This window comes from Antechinus flavipes, chromosome 3 (assembly GCF_016432865.1).
Source record: "Antechinus flavipes isolate AdamAnt ecotype Samford, QLD, Australia chromosome 3, AdamAnt_v2, whole genome shotgun sequence".
Classification (NCBI taxonomy): Eukaryota; Metazoa; Chordata; class Mammalia; order Dasyuromorphia; family Dasyuridae; genus Antechinus; species Antechinus flavipes.
Window position 1 is genome coordinate 385705665 of NC_067400.1, and position 21921 is coordinate 385727585.

The 21921-nt window shown below is 34.7% G+C and overlaps 2 protein-coding genes across 15 annotated transcripts in view; one reads left to right on the forward strand and one right to left on the reverse strand.

The window, feature by feature from the left end:
* PLCL1 (phospholipase C like 1 (inactive)) overlaps positions 1 to 21921 on the reverse strand; it is a 423749-nt gene that overhangs the window by 359873 nt on the left and 41955 nt on the right. The gene's annotated exons all lie outside the window — the stretch shown is intronic.
* Positions 1 to 21921, forward strand: part of BOLL (boule homolog, RNA binding protein) — a 200492-nt gene that overhangs the window by 25483 nt on the left and 153088 nt on the right. Inside the window, exon 3 of one of the 14 annotated variants that reach the window (XM_051985932.1) lies at positions 14384 to 14427. The exons of the other annotated variants lie outside the window; for them this stretch is intronic. The gene's annotated coding sequence lies outside the window, so the exon portion shown is untranslated. The remainder of the gene's footprint in view (positions 1 to 14383; positions 14428 to 21921) is intronic. 14 annotated transcript variants of the gene reach the window in all.

The following is a 21921-nucleotide window of genomic DNA, read 5'->3' on the forward strand; positions in this document are numbered from 1 at the left end:
TAATCCCTAAAATCTAAGCATGGTGCCTTACACACAGTAGGCAACTCAGTAAATGTCTGTTGTTATATATACCACCACCTTCCAACCATACCACAATATTATCAGTCCTAGAGTCAGAAAGATCAAACACTAGCTATGTAATTCTGCACAAGTCACTTGACCCCTACCTACACAAAACTGGAGAAGGAAATGATAGACCACACCAGTATTTTTGCCAAGAAAACCCCATGAACCATTCATCCACAGGGTCATAAAGAGTTGAAATTCAGTTGCCTAATTTGTAAAATGGTTAATATTTATAGAATATGTCTATTATATGGGGTTGTTATGAGCAGAAATTTGTAGATCTTAAAGAGATACATTAACAATAATAATAGCTAATATTTACGTAATGCTTCAAGATTTACAAAGCTATAAATATGCGTGAACTGAACAACTGATATATTGCTGACTGAATTACAAACATATCAAAAGAGGGGTAATAATAGCACCTACCCCCTCAGGCTCAACAAAGTTTTGTGGCTCCAATGAGATAATAATAATGATGTATTTATCATTATAAATGCTACCTAAATGTGTTACTATTAATTATTATTATTGCCAATGTTTAGATTGATTTATTCTATCTTAAAACACAAAGCATAAACAAGGAACATTTTTGTTCTCTTTAAAGAGTCACTTGAAGATTGCTGTCCATCAGCTTTCGATTTTTAATGGCAAACTTAAAAACCTAGGCTACAGGTGATTTATGAAAAATGCTGTGTAGAGAAAAGATCACTAGTTTTCAAAAGAATATTTGGTTTCAGAAGAAATGGTTTTGAGTTCCAGTTCCACTGCTTGCCAATTGTGAATCACAGGCAAATCATTTCATCTTTTTTGAAATTCAATTTCCTGATTTGTAAAATGAGCAAAACTTGTACAAATATTTATGCTGCCTACCACATATGGTTGTTATGAATAAAAATTTGTAGACCTTAAAGAGATATATTATTAATAATAATAGTAATAGATAATATTTATATAATGCTTCAGGGTTTACAAAGCTATAAATATGTGTATATTTATATCACCTCATATGAAGAATTATTATTTTTGGCATTATTAATAGATAATCTCAGGCTAGCTAGTATAGAAAAAATTTTTATATAAAGTATTTTATGTGCAGGATGTTCATTACTTATTATCAAGTTACATCTCATGTGATAAATGGAAAAAAATGGTCTCTATCCTCAAAGAGTTATGTTCTATTGAAGGGAGGGAGATGATGAGATAGCTAGATAGGATAAAAAGACAAGCAGACAATCAGATATAGATTTTATATATATATGTGTGTGTGTGTGTGTGTGTGTGTGTGTGTGTACATATATATTTACATAAGATAGACACAGTTATACAAAGTAATTCTCAAAGGGACAGAGTGCTGAGAACTGGGGAGGATATTAGTACCTATCTTCAGATTTATCTCCTATATATTTTGTTTGTTTGTGTGTTATCTACCACATTATATTGTGAGCTCTAGCTAAAACTAGAGCAAGGATTATTTTGCCTTCTTTTTATTCTCAAATTTCAGATTATCTAATACATAATAGGTACTTGATAATGCTTGTTGAGGGGCAGCTAGGTGGTGAAGTAGATAGAACATCAGCCTTGAAGTCAGGAGAACCTAAGTTCAAATATGGTCTTAGACACTTAACAGTCTTAGCTGTATGATCCTGGGCAAGTTACTTAACCCCAATTGCCTCAGGGGAAAAAAAAAAGATAAATGCTTGTTGATTTGATTTCGTTATCTAGGACATATAAATTAGAAGGGGTGTATTCCTGTAACGACTACGCTCGCACCCAGGACACCCCAGAATCAGCAGGAGTCAGGATAAGCAAAAGTCCTCAATCTTTATTCTTGGTCCCTAGATTCAGGATTGAACAGGATGGAAGCAGAATCTCCATGACCACCTTCCCTCATCTACTGCCTAGAGTGTGTATCTGGCTAGCTTTACTCCACCTTAGTCCATCCTACAATCCTCTATACACCAATCATTGAGCCAGCATGGATAGTGGAAAGGACCATTTTCCAAGCACATGTTCATAGAGTATCATCCAATCAGAAGTTAGCCTCAAGCGCTCAGCAGTCCCGATCTCAGTGCATAGTTCCAGCCCTCTATATATTCCAAAAATGCGGGAACCAAATATGCAAAGGCTAACAGTCTTCTAGAAAGGGGCAATTGAAATGTCACAGGAAAGAACTAAGCAGGCCAGGAAAAGGAAGGAAAGCAATATTCTATAAAACTAGAAAGACAAGTTAGTCAATAATTTTGTATTATATTCCAAAGGCACCTATCTTCTTCTCTCAGTTTTTACTGCAGAGTAAATCTACAAAAGCCAGAGTTAAGAAAGGGTAGAGTGGCTTAAAATAGAGTTTAACACACTAAAGGAATAAATAAATAGCACTTCTCCTAATCCCCACTAACTACCTCAAGAATTTTATACAATTGACATTAATAGTTCCCTCATAAACTTGTAAGTAATGTCTTCAAAAAAGCTGGCATTTTCCTCATAATACAGTAATAACTTACACATAAAATTGTTTTAAAGGTTTTTGTGGTACTTACCTGCCAGAGTAATAGGGAGACAGTTAAAATAATATATGTAAAGTGCTTTGCAAACTTTAAAGGACTTTATAAATGTGAGCTATTTACAAAGCACTTTCCCCACAAAAACGATGTAGGAAATAAAGTTATAACACTATTAACTAAACTTTACACATGAGAAAAGTGAGCCTACATTTATTAAACACATACCATGTGCCAGGAAATGTGCTAAAGGTTCAGGATTAAACAAAAAGGGGAGTGGGGGGGGGGGGGACTTTCAAGGAGTTCACAATCTAATGGAGGATATAATAAAAATCAGCATAGGAAACAATTAACAGGGAACTAGAACTTAGAGAAGTTGAAAAAGGCTTCCTGTAGAAGGTGGGATTTTAGTTAGGACATAAAGAAAGCCAGAGAAACCAGTAGGTCGAAATGAGAAGGAAAAACATTCCAAACATGGATAGACAGCCAGAGAAAATACCCAGAGCTGAAAGATGGAGTGTCTTGTTTGTAGAATAGATAGGAGGCCAGTATCACCAGATGGAAGACTATATGGTGAGGAGTATGGTGAAAGCAGAAAGAAAAGGTAAGAGCAGGCTGGGTTATATAAAAGGCTTTGAACCCTACGCAGGAGATTCTTTATTTGAATCTGGAGATGATATAGTCAAACCTGCAGTCTAGGAAAATCACTTTAGTCACTGAATAGAAAAATGGATTGGAGTGGAGAGACAAGGCAGGCCAAACCTGCACTTTAGGAAAATCACATTAGTCAGTAGTGGGGAGAGATGAGGTAGGCAGACCCACCAACTGATAATGGGTTTATTGCAATAATCAAGGAGTGAAATAATAAGAGCCTTCACTAGAGTGTGAGCAATATCAGGGAGGGAGGAGAATTTGAAAGATGTTTTAAAGATGTAAAGGCAGAAGACTGGATGGGGAAGAGGGGAGGTAGAAAGTAGTGGAGAACAACTTCCAATTTGAAAACCTGAGAAACAAAGGGGATAATGAGGGTCTCTGTGATAATGGAGAAGGTAGAGAGTTTAGGAGGAAAGCTTAGTTCCATTTTGAACATACTGAGTTCAGGATACTTGAAAGGCAATTGAAAATGTGAGAGTGGAAGTCAGCAGAGAGGATGGGGCAGGATAGGTAGATTTGAGAATCATCAGCATAGAGATAATTATTAAAATCTATGGAGGCTGACAAGATCACCAGGTAAAGTAGTAGAGAGGGAGCAAAGAAAGAGGGCCCAGGACTGAACCCTGAGGGACACCTACAATTAGAAGGCATGATCTGGATGGGGATGTGGCAAAGGAGACTGGGGTAAAGCAATTAGATAAGTAAAAGGAGAATCAAAGAGCCAATGTCCTGAAAACCTAGAGAGGCTCAAAGAACAATGGATGCAATATTCTAGGTCTCCCCTCTAAAATCAGGGCCCATTCTGCTTCTGCTGTATCACCCTTCTGCTACAAATAAGTGAATGATGGGTACTAAATTCTACTTTCTCTTCTTGACTTTTAATTTTTTTTTTATTTTCTTTGATTTTATGGAAAATGTAGAAGTCTTAAATTTAAGTTTAGTTCTCTGGTTTCTCTGGCTTTCTTTATAACCTAACTAAAACTCTACCTTCTACAGGAAACCTTTTTTCAACTTCTCTAAGTTCTAGTGCCTTCCCTCTATTAATTGTTTCCTATTTATCCTGATTATAGCTTACTTCTATATATTTCTTTGCTGTATCCTCCATTAGTTCTCTTTATGTTAATAGAGCAATAAAGTCATATGTTAAATAGCTTAAAAATAAGCTGTATATTTAAAGCCATAGTGAGGCAAAGAATATCAATGAATGTGTATTAATTCTATGAAAATGTTCAGTCTTGCAGCAAAAAGTGAAATAAATTTTGCTCGGCCTTGTATGGAGCCATGTCCTTGCAATCAGATCATCACATTTTTACCAGCCCTTTATACAACCCTGGGACATATGGTGATGGTCCCAAGAGAAATCAATATTATTCATTTGAACAAATAAGCCCTAATGCTGTGGGGTATAAATCAGTTTTTATTTTATTCAGTAAAATGTAAGATTCTTAAACACAGGAACTACTTGATTTCTGTCTTTGTGCAGCCAGCACCTTGCACAGTACCTCCTTGTGTTGGTCTTGACCTTTTGATTTCACTACTGTGGGAAACTGAAAGAAATTCTCTCAAGTGATAGATGCAAGTAGCTACCCTTTGATTTATAGTCAGAGATTTGGCTTGCACAGAATAGATGTTTAACAAATTCTTGTTCAGTTTGTTAAAAAGCATCTAGTAGGGGCTCAATGAATATTTTCTGAATTGAATAATAACTTTAATCTACTCAAAGCAAAATTGACTTCAGTTAACTGTCTCTTCTGTGAACTAGATCAAATTCTCAGTTCAATAATTAAACACATCCCAGCCCATTTCAAGAACGGGGATCTATTTAGCTGTTTGCTATAATGGTGTTGATTTTGCTGAAATCTTTCTAAAAATACAGGTCAATATAGGTAATATTTAATGAAATTGAAAGTAAAACTAAGTGATATGTAATAGGATAGTTCTGATAGTTCTAGATAGACATTTATTCTATCATCATGAAGTAGTATTTATGGATTGAGATAGGCTACAGGTTAAAGACATACTTGTTGCTTTACATGTGTATGCATACAACAAAAGGGATTAAACATGAGCTTTCTCTTGTGACTTATACATGAATATCTATGTAATATTTCCCAATAAAATTATAATGGTAATATAAGTAAAGATAGAAAATTTAGCTGACCATGACATCTCCCTATCATTTTAAAATGCAATCTGAAGGACAATAAAACTTCAACTCTCCAGATTACGATCATTTTGAAATTTAACCTTTTAAGTACTAGGCCCTTTCTAGTGAAGTTTGTCATGATAGCATTGGTTTCATTGAAATCTTTCTCAAATGACTTGCAAATTTCCTTGCTTCTTAAACTGGACTTCCTGAATATAAATCAGTCTTTCTTTGATGACTCTGGATTAGCTTTGTGAATTTTAGCTTTATATCATACTGAAAATGCAGCTGCAAATAAAGATAGGAAAATACTAGATGATCTATAAGTCCTCTCAGGTCTAAGTTATCTATTATCTTATCATTTCTATTGAGTAGAACACAGGGAAGTATTAGTAGCTAGCCCAAACTTTAGGGAGTTGTTTTCTTGAGGGGGAAGATTATGCAAGGGTCAATGCTGAAAAATTACCCATGCATATATCTTGTAAATAAAAAGCTATAATAAAAATAAAATAAAAAAACAAAAACAAATGATTTTGCTTAACTGCTACAAGAAAAGAAGCAGAACTACATCAGAAAAAGATAGTGATATAAAAAAGTCAATAAGAAAAAAATGAAATCTCTCATATAAACTTGCTCTATGAATATTGGCTTCTTTCTCATAAAGCTGTGGGTGAATGATTTCTTCATCAGTTGTCTTTCTTCAAAATGAATTAGCAAATTAAAGATTAAGGTATTTTTTTCTCACCTTCCAGGAAATCATCACCTTTACTATGAATATCCGTTATTCAATTTGCCAGCCCGATTTAAAACATAAATTATGATTTATTCATCATTACCTCAATGGAAGAGGCCCCTACCATATCACCATCTTTAAGCATAGATTTATCTATTTCATCTGTATCATTCCTTCATGGACTCTGATAACTACTTGAATTTCAACATTCATCTCTGAAAATACCATTCAGCTAATACACCATTAAGGAGGCAACACATGAGGAGAATAGTTACAATTTAAGCTAGCACTTAAATGTAAAAGTCTCCCTTTCCTTTAATTTCCCTAGGTATCAATCAGTCCATTTATCATCATTATAACATTTGCTACTTGTACACAGACACTGATTCTATGGAACTGACTACACAATAGTAGTACCATCTTTTCACCTAACATGTTTCTACAAAAAAAAAAAAAAAATGATGGTTTAGTTTAGATATGCCTGAAGCCAGAAAAAACTCTTTATCTTTAGCTTAAATTTTGCTGAATAAATATCTGACACTTTTGTAAGTTTTAAGATGATGAAATTTTTCAATCCCTAAAGATTTGATTTTATGAATGTTATCAAGACTCCAGCTTCCTAAATGGTGGTTCCTTAAAAATATAGATTAAGTCAAGGTGCCAAACCCAATGATACTCTTAAGAAGAGGCTGTTGAACAATAACTTGCATCATTCAAAAATTATTTAATACAAAGCCTTATATTAGAAGCTAATGATATAAAAATGTTAAACAACATAGTCTGACTTCAAAGATTTCACCATCTGGGGCAGCTAGATAGTACATTGGATAGAGTACCAGTCTTAAAGTCAGGAGAACCTGAGTTTAAATCTGGCCTCAGACACTTATCTTGTCCTAGTATCTTGCACCCTGGGCAAGTTACTTAACCCTAATCACCTCAGGAAAAAAAAATTTTCACCATCTATTTTTTGGATTTCATGCAAAAAAAAAAAAAAACTTTTTTTAAAAGGATTATTCTCTTATAGCTGGAGCCCTAGACTCAAACTGGTGGTTGTTGTTTTGTTTTGTTTTGTTTTCTACTGTGTGATGAATCTACCAACTGTAGAATAACAGTTGCAGTATTCAAGTCTCATGTCTTTTTAATAGTGTTCCCTCATTGCTGGGTTTTTTTACTGGTTAGTTCCAGATCTGTAATCATCAGAACACTAAAATTTCACTGTACAGACAACTATAAAATAAGATCTTAAGAATCATTGATTCTGGGAGAAGTAGGTGGTTCAGTGGATAGAGCACCAGTCTTGAAGTCAGGCCTCAGACACTTAACACTTCCAAAGTGTGTGACCCTGGGCAAGTCACTTAACCCCAATTGCCTCAGTGGGGAAAAAAAGAATCATTGATTCTAGCCCACATTGCAAGTTTCAACTTACCATACCTGTAGTTGATAGCATCGTAACTTCATTTCCTACAAAGAATGAAAAAGCAGTACTGACAACAATCTAAATGCTTTCCAAAGATTTCCTGATACATAGTTTTCATGCATGATCTCTTTTTGCGGCTAATTTCCCTTCAAACATTCTACTTCCTCATTTTCTCCTAATAAAAATCAGGAAACTTGCTCATTTGTCCCCAGCTTCCAAATTGTTCACTATCTGATCACCAACACACTCTGGTGTTTATTAAAGCAATTCTGTGCAATAACATCCTCTGGATTCCAGGAAAGTCTCACATTTTCTCAAGTTAATCTTGTTTTCCTTTAGTTTATGGGTTTTAAAAACCATTTTAGTCACTATAGGCCCTTAGATATTAAGAAAGCAAAAGCAAATTTGGGATAATAATAGGTTAAGAAAAAAGCTACAGCTCAGGTCTGACCAGTGTCATTCTTTTGCTCAAGACTCTTCAGTGGCTCTCTATTAAAACAATAGAATAAAATTTAAAAAACAGAATAAAATATAATCTCAATTTGGCATCTATAACCATTCACATTTAGCTCCAGCCTACTTTTGCTTACTTATTTCATAATTACTACCATTCATACACTCAACATTCCATTCATACTTAGCTTCTCGAGGTTTCCTGAACTTGGCATTCTATCTTTGGTCTCAATCCCTTTAAAAAGGCTACCTCACTTGTCTGGAAGGTGCTCCCTCCTCACCTCCATGCATCTTAAGTTTCCTTGAAAGAGAAAAGACAAGTGTCATCTCCAGTAGGAAACCTTTCCATAATTCTTTCGTTGGTTATACTTTTTCCTCAAATTATTTTGTGTTGAAATATTGTGTAATATTTGTATGTTATATTACTTTCCTTCAGCAGAATGTAAGCCCCTTTAAGAAATTCTTTGTCTCATCTTCATGTCCCTAACAACTAGCATATCATCTTAAAAATATAAACCATTTTAGAATAAACATATGGCATATTAGAACTAAAAGGAACCTTAGGGAAATCCTTAGTCCAATCAAGTCCAATTATTTCATTTTATAGATGTATAAACCCAGGTAGGACCCAACATCATCCAGCAAGTTAGTGAGTGCCAGAACAACTACAAGAACTCAGATCTCCTAATCCTCAGTCAAAAGTTTTTTGTCTGTAGAATAACCAAAAATAAGATTTAGAAAGTATTGGATAATTATGTCCATGATCTCTTGAACTGTATGAGCATCTAATATATAACCAATCCCTTAAATGAACATCCATTTCTCTTTTTCAAAGCCTCTACAGACTAAGAGGAGAAAGAGAGGGAGAGAGAAAGAGGGAGACAAAGAGAGAGGGAAAGAGAGAGACAGAGAGAGAGAGAGAGAGAGAGAGAGAGAGAGAGAGAGAGAGAGAGAGAGAGAGAGAGAGACAGAGAGAGAGAGAGAGAGACAGAGAGAGAGAGAGAGAGACAGAGAGACAGAGAGAGAGAGCACTTCCTAAAACCTATATAAAACCCATATGAAAATAAATGTTCTATAAAAATATTGTGGTCTGAAAAAACTTCTAATTGTCCTGACCTTGTCCTTTTCTGTGCATTAGACAATCTATTCCTTAGTTATATCCCTTTCTTCTGCCCAACAACCCTTCCCTTCTGTCCTGTTCTTTCTCAGAGACTGCCATTCTACCCCCAAAATGTAGAAACTTGTTTATTTAGAAGTTCCACACAAAGACATTTTGATTATTCTAGATGATTGCTGCTTCTTTGACTATAATCTCAGAGGTGGAAAATCACGTATTTCCTTCTGAACAGGACTCGTTGTCTACTTAGAAAAACAGCTGAATGATTCTGATCCTAAAACTGGCTGTAACATCCAAGAAAATCCAGAATTTGCTCTGAAATATAGACCCAGTAATCCTAAACTATTGCAGACCCTTTACTGCCAAGGTCTGAAGAGCACTGTGTCTGAAGCTTACTGGAGATATCCCTGCTTCATCCCTTTCCTCTTCCTTACTAGCCCCACTTTTAGAGATGGCCCTGGTGTAAAAAAATAGGAAAGGGTCATTAGACTTCCCTAGTGTCATTCCCTTGTTGTCCATACTTCCCCCTTCTTTAAACATCAAATTAAAAGGGTCTGATGCTTTTAGCACTGTCGCTTAATTTATTGAAACTGTTTTAATCCTAGCAATAGACTCTAACATAATAAGATTTATATTAAATCTACTTTAATTGATCTTAAAATAGTTCCCTTATGTTTTATGTATAATGTAGCCAGGTGGTATTGTGAATAGAGTACTGAACCTAGATCAGAAAGACTTATCTTTCTGAGTTCAAATCTGTCCTCAGACACTTATAAATTCTGTAACCCTAAGCAAATCAGTTAATCCTGTTTACCTCAGTTTCTTCATCTGGAAGAGGAAATGGCAACCCACCCTAATAACTTTGCCAAGAAAACCCCAAATGAGTTTGCAAAGAGTCAGACAAGACTGAAAACAATGGAACATGTTTCATGTAATTCTTATTGTTTGAGCACTGATTCCATTCATGTTTTAAAAGCCCCTTCCTCTGCATTGTTCCTTCATGCTTTTCTCTTACCATCTTTTCCTCCTTCTTACATACCCACTCCCACCTCAAAACAATTAAAATTCTAAGTAAAAGCTTAAAGTGAAAAAGGTATTATAATATCCACTTTTCTGTGGTTGTTGATGTCCTTATCTATACATGACTGTATAGATTAATTGGCATGCCTATGCCAAAAACTCAGCTGAAATTTAAAAAAAAAAAAAAAAAACCTGAAACAGGCAATATCTGAAAAAGAAAATTTGCTTCTTTCTTTTCTTCCTGCTATTTTTTTCGGGAGGAGGGTTGAGTATGATAAAATATCAAGGATATCCTCAAACAAAATCATCTTTACATTTGCTGTCGACTCGTAAATTGTCTCTTCCTAACATAAGACAGTAAACCTTTTTAGACAGCTATTTTGGGAAAAGACACCCAAAGAAGAAATCTAGCCTAACAGCTAGAAATAATAATCAAAAGTTCACTGTGATCCTTTTTGAATTTATTTCTATATAGTACATGCCTAATTTGTAAGACTTGTTCCTTTTTTTTTTAAGTAAAATTTAACAATTCCACTGGTTTAGTTTTTCTTGCCTTTAACTTCATCTTTCAAAGAATTCAATCTTTCCACCTGACTCTTTACCACATAAGCAAATTAGATTTGGAAATTATTTTGGAAACATTAGGCACAAGATTGGAAGAAGCACTAACAGTACAGTGGATGTGCCACAAACTTGATGGCCCCTAAGGACAATTCTAGCCCTGGAACTAACATCCAATAAAGAGTAATGAGACAGATGGGATTCCAAGCACAGGGGTTCACCTTTCAGTTAAATGGATCAGAAGCCAACTCTTTCTCATACTGGAAATAGTTTTCATCTGGCTTGGACTAATGAATCTACATCCTTATTCAGAACCTTAATTCCTTTCATTATATCTCATAGCTTTTGTGCAGGCTTTAAATATCTTAAATAATATTAACATTTTAAAAGTGGTTAGGGTAGAATTTGGTTTTGTTTGGGGTTTTTTTTATTTTCTTCAGAAAGGATGAGGTAGAGGAAAGAAGTTACATTGCACAGCTGTACTCTCTGATTCAAGCTACCTAGCAACTGTCAAAATATAACCCAAACCACAAAGGTGCCTGAAACTGCATGCGAAAACTTATTCTTGGGAGATCCACTGCCAAATGTAAAATTGTGTAATCTACTGCTTCTCATTTCTGGACATAACTACAGTGAGAGACTGCTTTGAGAGCTAGGTTGAGAAAATATATATTTATTCATCAGGATCAACTCCTATCTAGCATCAACCACAAAATAATAGGAACACTTAATTAGAACCAAAAGCTCAAAACCTTGATTGAAGTCAGTGCTTTAAGAGCAAATGAGCAGAAAACCAAGGTTTCTCAGAATGTGAACATCAACAAAATTACATTTGAAGGGTGGAATAGATGGCATTACCTGGGAAAGCGACTTGTACAAAAAGTTATAGTTTTACAGATTATGCACCCATAGTCACAGTTAGCATTCAAATTAATACAAAAGACTATTCCTCAAATTCTGTATTTTTTGAAATTAAAAGTCCCAGTTAAAAAGCAGCCATGTGTTGTGTTTCAAATGGAGTACACCTCTAGTTATACTTTCCTAAAAAGAAACTGGAAGCCATACCGATTATGAATGTCCCATCTCTAGTGACTTGAATGTTGCAGAGCATTTAATAATGAGATCAGCTAGTGCATTATGGAACATATTTATGTGAGGAATGCACTGAATGTCTATGGAAAGCCACAGGTTCTTATAGTTCAAAAGAAAATCCTCCTGTAAATGTTTTCTGGTAATTTGTAATAAATATGGCCTGAACTTTTCTCACTGAGAATACCAAGAAAGTAAACTAAAATTCTATTTTAAGAATTCAAAGTACATGCCATTCCTGCAAAACTAAAGAACACACATTTGCTCAACAGCCCAGTCCACTGTTTCATAGTTTTAAAATGTGAATAAGGGGCCATAAGTTTTAAATCAACATCACAGTTCCTCTTAATCTTTCTCTAAAGCCCACAACCCAATTCTGATTATCAAAAATTAACTCAAAAAAATTCTCTATTAAGTATTAATAGCATGTGAAGCTCAAATAGAAATGGGAAGAGAAGCTTAACATTATCCAAATTCTATTGTATTTTTATTTGTTTTAATATTTCTCAATTAGATTTTAATCTGATTTAGGCAGGGCTTTTGACACCTTCTCTCTCCAATAGGTACAGTTCTATTGTACCAGCTTCTATTAAGAAACCAACATCCTAATCCTGACTCCCATAAAATTCAGTGAGGAAATTGTTCCTATTATAAATTCCAGGATACTTAAGCTATTCCCAAAGTTTCCCAATGGTTTATCAGGCCAAATGCCATCTTTCATCCTGATTATCCTTTAATGTCTCTGCTGTTTAACAATGTCATTTAGTCCTTCTTTTTCCACATGCTTTTTAACCTCAGTTTCCAAAGTAAAATCTCTTGCCAATTTGCCTTTGATTCTCTAAACCAACTGCCTTCTATTAACAGGAAAGTCCCTTTGTTTTTTTTCTTGGGTTCCTAGATCTATGTACCATCCCTTTAATATCAATAGCTTTTTATACATTTCACAAACAATTCCTTTATCTAATTCTACAGAACTTATTTTTTTTCATTATCTTTTCCTGAAATTCCTCTTACTTGGAATTTCCAAATAAGCTCCAACCAACTGCCTTGCCAAAACAAAAATTTTGCATAAATAAATTAAATTTCTCATTTTTTTTCTCCAAAGTCACTATCTTTGCCAGTTTCCCTCATATGAGTTGGAGGCACTACCATCTTTCCCAATACCTAAGAATAGAACTATGTTAGTGTCCGGACTAGCTCTCTGGAGGATCTCTGGATGAGCCTTGGTCTTAGGTGGAGGAGTGATGAAGGCAGGAGAGCCACCAGGAGGATCTCTGTTTCTGTCTCTGTCTTCTGTGTCTCCTCTAAATCTCTCCTCTCTGTGTTCCAGTTTGAGATCTCCTCTCCAGTCCTCTTAGACCTTAAATACTTCAGTATGATTACATCATTACATCACACTAAGTATATACTAGAGAACCATTATCCTATCAATCACATGGAGTAAGTGCTTACTATAAGCACCCTACTGTAAGTATCCTTGCTTGAAGTAGAACACAGGTGGTCATAACCCTCCCTGACTTCCCAGCTCAAATACCTAGTAAGAATCTCTGGTAGGATCTGAACTCAGATATTCCTGACTCTAAGTACAGTTTTCTCTATAGTACCATTTAGACACTTAATAATTAAGCTCTCAAATTTTTAAGTCTCAGAGCCCTTAATAATCTTAAAAATTGAGAATCCCAAAGAGCTTTTGTTTGTATAATACCTATTGATATTTATTGTGTGAAAAAATTAAAATCGATATTTTTTTAAATATATGTATTACTTCATTTTAAAATAAATCATGGGGCAGCTAGGTGGTATAGTAGATAGAGCACCAGCCTAGAAGTCAGGAGGACCTGAGTTCAAATTTGATCTCAAACACTTAACACTTCCTAGCTGTATGACTCTGTATGACTTAACCCCAATTGCCTCAGGAAAAAAAAAAATCACGATATGTTGACATAATTTTTATGAAAATAAACATGTTTTCCAAAACAAAAAATATTGAGAAGGGTGTTGTTTTGTATATTTTTAAAAAATATTTCTAATATCTGACTTCATAAAATACAGCTAGGAGAACCTAGTCACCTTCTGCATTTAATCTGTTATAATATATTTCTTTTGGTTGAAGTATATGAAGAAAATCTAGCTTTACAGATAAATACAATTTGATTTAATTTAATTTTAATTGGAAAAGGGAATATTTTTAATAGGAAAATAATGTATTTGTAGTAGTTGTTATAATTATAGTCATTATTGTAGTCATCATAATTGTGATAATAGTAATAGTAGTAGACATCAGAGGTACAGTTGTAGTAATAGTCATAGTAGTAGTAGTAGTAGTAGTAGTAGTAGTAGTAGTAGTAGTAGTAGTAGTAGTAACAAAAAGATTTTATTCCCTGACCCCCTGGAAAGAGTCTTGGGAACCTCCAATAGGACCATCTTTTAACAACTTAACTTTTTTAAGTTTTCCTTCATATTCTTTCTCATATTTCTCTTCTTTGAGTATACTACTACATCTTTGTTATCTGAACTACTCTTGCTGTAATAAAAACTTACTTATCTATTTCACCTACCTTATAGCCTCTTTTCAAATATTCTAAAATGCCCAAAAAGTCCATTTGACTTTTTTTTTTTTTGGCAGGTCAGAGAGGACCAAGGCAATAAAAGTTAAATAATTTACCTAGGGTAAGTGACAAGTGTTGGATTGAATTCAGCTCAGGGCCTCCTGACTCTAGGGCTGGTGCTCTATCTACACACACACACACACACACACACACACACACACACACACGCACACACATACACACACACACACCCACACACATCCCTCTCTTCAATTAGACTTTTAAGTTCCTTAAGTGTAAGAATTACCTTTGCTTTTGCATTTGTATCCCTATTTCTATCACAGAAATATATGCTTTTATTCATTGTACTTTCTTCACCTTTTACTTCAGTTCACTTTTTTGCCATCTTCCATATCTTCACTCTCCTCATGCCTTTATTTCTGAACAGTTTAAAATATATTCTACTCAAGGGAAGTGTCAAAGGTTTCCTCTATGTCTTCTCATTACTCTTAACCAATAATATACATTTAAAGTATCCATATAATACATATTCTAGGCTCTTATGCTTTATCTAAATATTTTTATGCATCAATCAATAAACATTTATCAAATACATACTATGTGCACTGGGAATATAAAAGAGGCAAAAAATAGTAGTTGTCCTCAAGATACTTATAATATAATCGGGGAGACAATATGCAAATAAATATATACAAAGCAAGCTCTATCCAGGATAAATAGAGTATGGTTAATGAACAGAGGCACTAGAAATACCGTATTTCCCCAATAATAAGACACTGTCTTATTATTTTTTTGGACAGAAAAACACCAGAGGGCTTATTTTCAGGGGAGGGCTTATTTTAATGCTCTCAATGGCACCAGCAAGCAAATCACTGGGGAAGAACTGGATGACGCACTCACTGCTGCAGCTCTGATTGGATGCAGCTGGGAGGCGGCGTGCGTTTCACTGGGGGGTGGCGGGGGAGGGAGGGAAGGGCGGTGCATACAGAAGGTACCGTAATGTAGCGTGTAGCACAGGGGATCACCTTCACTACAGTAGCAATCTCAATAGGGCTTATTTTCGGAGGAAGGCTTAGTTTAGAGGAATCTTACACAGTAAGGGGAGGGCTTATTTTCAGGATAGGTCTTATTATCGGGGAAACACAGTAAGAGAAATTGAAGAAAGCTTCCTATAGAAGATGAGGTTTTGGTTGGGAATTAAAGGAAACCAGAAAGGTCTCCATGAAAGAAAAGTGTTCTAAGCATGGGAAGTGCTAAAGAGAATACCTAGAGCTGAGAGATGGAGCATTTTATTTATGGAATGGACAGGAGACCAGTGTCACTAGATCTAAGACTGTAATGTAACAGAATATATTTTGTATTTGCTACTGTCGTTAAAAGGAAATTACTGTAGTTTATTTAATGAGGAGGAGGGAGATAGGCAGAAAGGAGGATGGCATTCTTTGGAGTTAGTCTACACTAAATTATGACACAGAGTCAATTTACTGATAGAAGAAACCTCCAGAAGTGATCTAATCTAACTCCCTCATTTCATAGGAAAGAAAGTTGGGCCTAGGAAGGCTGGCAACTTGACCCAGATTACAAAAGTAGATTTAGACTTAATGATTTCCAAAGTAATCCCTAATTGACTATGAAACCATAATTCTAATCCTGAAATCCATATACTTGGATAGTGCTTATACACTTAAGTGTCCATTTTGAGGGAGTGCCCAGACCAGTCATGACTTCATCCCAAGCTTGGCTCCTCACTTCAGAACCATTCTCTCAACTAGAGTACCTTTGGCCCACCCTCTTTTCATCTTCCCTTTATGTATTGTCTTCCCTCATTAAAATATGAATTCCTGGAAGACCGGAATTATCTTCTGCTTTTATTTGTATTCCCAAAGCTTTGAAAAGTGACTTGCAGATAATAAGCACTTAATAAATGCTTGCTGATTTGACTTCACTTGAAAATGCAAGGACCAATATGCTCACACACTCAGTGCCTACCATTAGAAGCATAAAATGCAAGTCATATATCTCAGAGCCTTCTAAATGACATGTTTGACCTCCAAGGTCCTTGTACTAAGTAAATTCCCAGCTCTCGGTTTTTTTTTTCTCCTACATGAAGCATGGTTTATAATGTCTAAATGACTTCCTGAGAAATCAGGGTGGACTACTGTTAATGCCAAAAGCTGTTTCATTCATTTGAAGGAATGCCACATAGTCATGGGAATAGGAACTAGAAGAATTTTTATTTTAACCCTACAACAAACCAATAGTCCCTAGGATGTAACTACTTTAAAAGGCTTTTTCAACAAAATTTTGTATTAAATCAATAACCAAAATGATTACATTTAATCCTCATATTTAATAGTTTATGTTACAAACATGCAGTTATACTTCTCATGAAACAGATAACAAATGGAAAAGATGAGTTAAGAGCAAATCACAATATAAAAAGCATATTAAACTTTTAGAAGCAATAATTATGATGTAATGGAAAATAAATGAGTTAGAGCACTGACTAATGCTGTTTTACTTGTCTGTAAAATGAAAATAATCAAACTTTTGCTATTTACCTCACAATAATCATAACAGCAATTAAAAGATACCAGCAGAGGTATCTTTAAGAGAAATAAGATTTGTTTTTTTTTTTTTTTCCAGGAAAGACAGAGGCTTAAGAAAAGGAACAATTAGCTTTGGGTTCAAGTAGGAAGAGCTACCAACCAGTATCCACTCCACCCAGATCCAACTGACAGTCTTCCAAGATTGTCAGTACCCTAAAGCACCTCTAAATCTATGGGATAATTAGAGGAAAGGATGTCAGACTTTAACAACTGCATGCTCCTTCTTCATTTGACTAAACGTGTTTACTTCACAAATAACTGAAATTTGAAATTTCAATCGCTAGTCTAGACTTTTTTTTCAAGCTTCAAGTTCATATTTCCACCTGCCTACAAGGCAGTTCTTTCTGCTTGACTTCCCACCAGCACTTCTATTGTAACCTGTCCAAAATCAAATATTATCTTTATCCAAAAACCTCCACCATTCATCTAGTCATCTGCATTTGAAACCTTGAAGATATCTTTTGTTTTCCCTCTCTCTTTTACTTCAAATTATTCAACCAATTGTCATGTCCTATCACTTCAATCTAAAATAATAATAGACAATAATGCAATAATTTTGCATATTTATTGCCAAGAAATTACCCTCCATACCACTTGCCTAGACCATTACAATACCTTTCAATCTTTCTTCCCAAAGTGGCTTACCCTCCAATCAATTCTAAAGCATGAGTCTGACTATGTCACCTCTGTAGTCAATAAACAACCAATGATTTTCTATTTTCCCTAAAAAGAAATCCTTTTGGCATTTAAAGCCCTTCACAACCTGGTTCCTCCTATTTTTTCAGTTTTTGTATACTTTCCTCTCCTCCACAAAAACTATAGTCTAATCACTTAACTGCTCCTCACATAAAATGTTCCATTTCTTGACTTGGTACATTTGCCCTGACTGTGCCTCATGCCAAAAATGTTCTTCATCTTCACCTCAGCCTCCTGGCTTCAATGGCCTCCTGCAAAACTCAGCTCAAATGTAACTTTCTGCAAATAATAATAACTGGCATTTGTTCAGTGCTTTAATTTTTGTAAAGTACTTTAATAAATATCTCATTTGATTTTAATATAGCCTTATAAATTATTTCCATCTTAATGATAAAGAAATTTAAAAAAAAAAAGAAATAAAGAAATTGAAAATCAGAGAAACAAAAGATTTAGCCAATCACAAACCTAGTAATTTGAATTCTGACCTCATCTAAGCACTGATAAGTCCAGCACTCTTTCTACAATACTACACTGCCTTATGCAGAGATATGATTATATCACATCTCTTTTTTATTATTATTTTTTGGCAAAACAATTGGGGTTAAGTGACTTGCCCAGGATCATACATCTAGTAAATGTTAAGTGTCTGAAGCCAAATTTAAATTCAGATGCTCCTGACTCCAGAGTCTGTACTTTTTCCACTGTGCCATTTAGCTGCACCTATATCACTTATCTTTTAAAAATTCTTCAATAGCTCCCCTATTGCCCACCAAACAAAATTCAAATTCCTTAGCTCAAGGCCCTTCATAATTTGGTACCACACTACATTAACAGTTTATTTTCTACTACTCCCATCCAGATTACTAAACTTAACCAGAATTTAATGTCTCATCACCTATACATATTCCCTGATACTACCAACATCATTTTATTGTAGACATACCATTTTTTTATTCTCTAGAAATCAGCACTAAGTTACTGAGATATAACTTACATCTCCTTGTAGAAGGACCGCAAGTGAACTTAGGTGTCCTGGGATCTGGTAACAATAATCTGGTAAGTGCTAACATTTATGTAGCACTTACAACATACCTGGCACTATCCTAGGTGCTTTACAATTACTATCTCATTTGATCCTCATAGCAAGCACACTTCAGAGACATTGCGGGATCAGTTGCAAATACTGCAATAAAGCAAGTCATGAAATGTTTTGTTTACTACTACATAGGAAAGTGTACAAAAGGATGATAGAAAAAAAACAAACAATGCATATACTTTAATTTAGAAATGACTTTATTGCTAAAAATAATAATAATAATGCGAATCTAAAAATGCTGAGCTTTCAGTGAATCATAATCTTTTCTCTGATTGAAGGTCTTGCCTCAATTCTGATGACTGCTGAAATGATGTAGGTAGTGACTGTTGAAAGATGAGATGGCTGTGGCAATTTAGAATAGGACAACAATGAAGTATGCCATCTTGATTGACTCACTTGAACACTTAGAGGTCACTATAGAATTATTAATTAACTTAATTTCAACATTGTGATTCAGGCAAAAGTGAGACCTGAGGAGTGAGAGAGAGGTGGGAAACACATTGTGGTGCCCCAAAACCATTGCAATAGTAACATCAAAGATCATTGATCACAGATCATCATAACAGACATAATAATAATAATAAACTTTGAATATTGCAATAATTAGCAAAATATGACAGAGACACAATATGAAGCTATTGGGAAAATGGCACCAAAAGATTTGTTTAATGCAGGGTTGCCACAGACTTTCAATTTGTAAAAACCACAGTAAAAACCAAAGCACAATAAAATGAGCTTTGTCTATATTATCTGTTACTGGCCAGTTATGTGATGACCAAATAAGAAAATTATGGAAAATGCTTTACAAATCTTAAAATGTATATTACCAACCTACCAGCCAATCATTGCTATCATCATCTTGGGCAATACACAATTTTACTATGCCTCTGTTTTCATGAATAGAACAAATACAAAAAAAAATTAAATTTCTCTAGCCCTCAATGAACCTACTATTGTTTCTTTCTTTCCTTCCTTGAAGGGAAGAGAGAAAGTTCAGACTAGAGTAGAAGTAAATAAGGCTTAGGAAGATAGTGATAGAAACTTGATGTCTGAAAAACTAGAAAGATAGTAGTATTATTATAATATGAACTTAAAAGAAGTTGTTCTGTATATAAGCCTCAGAATAACTATCTCAACCCTTAAACATCCTAGCTCTTTCCAAATTTTTCCAATGGTTCATACAGTTCTTGATTTCCACTGTGACTTTCCTTCTATAACAGCATATCTCTATTGCTTAGGAAAGACTACTTCTCCCACATAAAATCAAGACAAAAATAGTTTTATTATGCCCCTTAAAAGTCATTCTATAATCATTTAGTAAGTTCTGTGCTAAACACAGAATACAAGAAAAAGAAAGATAGTCCTTGCCCCAAAGGAGTTTTCCCTCTAATGGAAGAAGATAACACATAAAATAATATAGAAAAAAGGAAGGGAACAGGGAGAGAAGGTATCAGTGAGAAATAATAGACAAATCCAGGTGAATATAGTCTGATGGGAAATGAAGGCAAGCCTGGCCTAAACCATAGGAATTTTGGGAGGAGCCTTTCACCTTCCAATCAGAAAAAGTTGCCCCGGGGGAATGATTAAGACTCTTTATGAAGGTTCATAAATCTAGAGAGGCTACATTATTTGTCTAAGAACACAGAGACTAGGTGTTGAATATGAAAACCTGTCCAGAGTGACTATTCTTTTGTCTTCTCAAAATTACACTCTCTAAATAAAATACACTTACACAAAGCCATGAAAACAATGGTGACAATAACCAAAGAAAATAAATAAATGAAAGTGGATAAGAAGGAAGGAAACACATATTACATTTCCTTTCTTCTTTCAATATGATTTTCATTAGTCCCACAGCTAATAATACCAGCTCCTGTTTCATACTATCTCCCTTTTATCCCTACCTTAAAGGAATGCTGGGAGAGTTTACAAAATTTGTTTCCAAAGATGCTGTTGACAGTGGGACCTGGCCATCAGGCCTGATTAGAAATAAAAAAGGGAGCAGCTTGAGCTCTATTGGCATTACTTAATCACCCACCCTCAGTACTCCCACAATTCATAGAACAAATTAGCTAGAGCGCGTTGGCTTCAATTGGCAGGGGAAGAGGGAAGTTAAGGAACAAAAGTTCAAATCTCACATCATATTTGGCTCACCTATGGTTTATATTTGGCTCATAAACCTCCTGAACTAGCTATATGTACGGGATTATCTCTCCAGAGAAGAATCATAAACACTGTCTGTCTTTCAATCAATCAGTGAAACTTTTTCCAAGGTCTTCCCAAAACTTCATTACCATACTGGCCAAATATGTTGGGAGGAAAGTGGCTAAAGAAGAGTTGCAGAAAACAAGTTAATCAGACATTTTTAAAACCTTCCAAAAGCTCCAGTATCAGTTTCAGAAATGGTGCCAACTTTTGGGGAAAATAAAATAAGGAAAATCCCCTTTCTCCTCCCTCAACTCTAAACTAGTTAATTTGTCCTACTTTAGTCTTCTGTATTCCAAGCCAATTTTGCATTTTCTATTATAATACTTTGTAGACAAGGAAGGCACTCTTCCATTACCACTTTTTTAAGTTATAATTAAAAAAGAAAATCAGTTCAGCCTGAATTGTTGTTTATATTTTCTTTTTCTAGGATTCCTTTCAAATGGTCATTTCTAAGCTATGTTTTGCAAAGGTTAAAATCACAAATGTGATGAAAATGCAGCCAGGGACATAATATTTTTTAAAAAGGAAAGGATGGCTAATTTTTAAAACTGATAGCAGAAATCTAAAACCTGCTTTATAAATTAAAATTTTCCTCCATCATGCAGTAACTCATATATTACTAGGTTTCTCTTTCAAATTCTTATTGAGATTTAAAGTTCAATTGTATACAATAACAGCAAAATTATGTGATGATCAACTATAATAGACTTAGTTCTCCTCAGCATAGATTGATCCAAGACAGTTCCAATAGATTTCAGACAGAAAATACCATCTACAGCCAGAGAAAAAACTATGAAGACAATATGGATCAAAGCATATTATTTTCAAACTTATTTTTATTTGCTTTCTTTTCTCATGTTTTTTTTTTCCATTTTGTTCTGATTTTTCTTTGACAATATGACTGATACAGAAATACTTTTAAAATGATTACATATGTATAACTCATCAGATTGCTGTTTTGGGGATGTTGGAGGTAAGGGAGGGA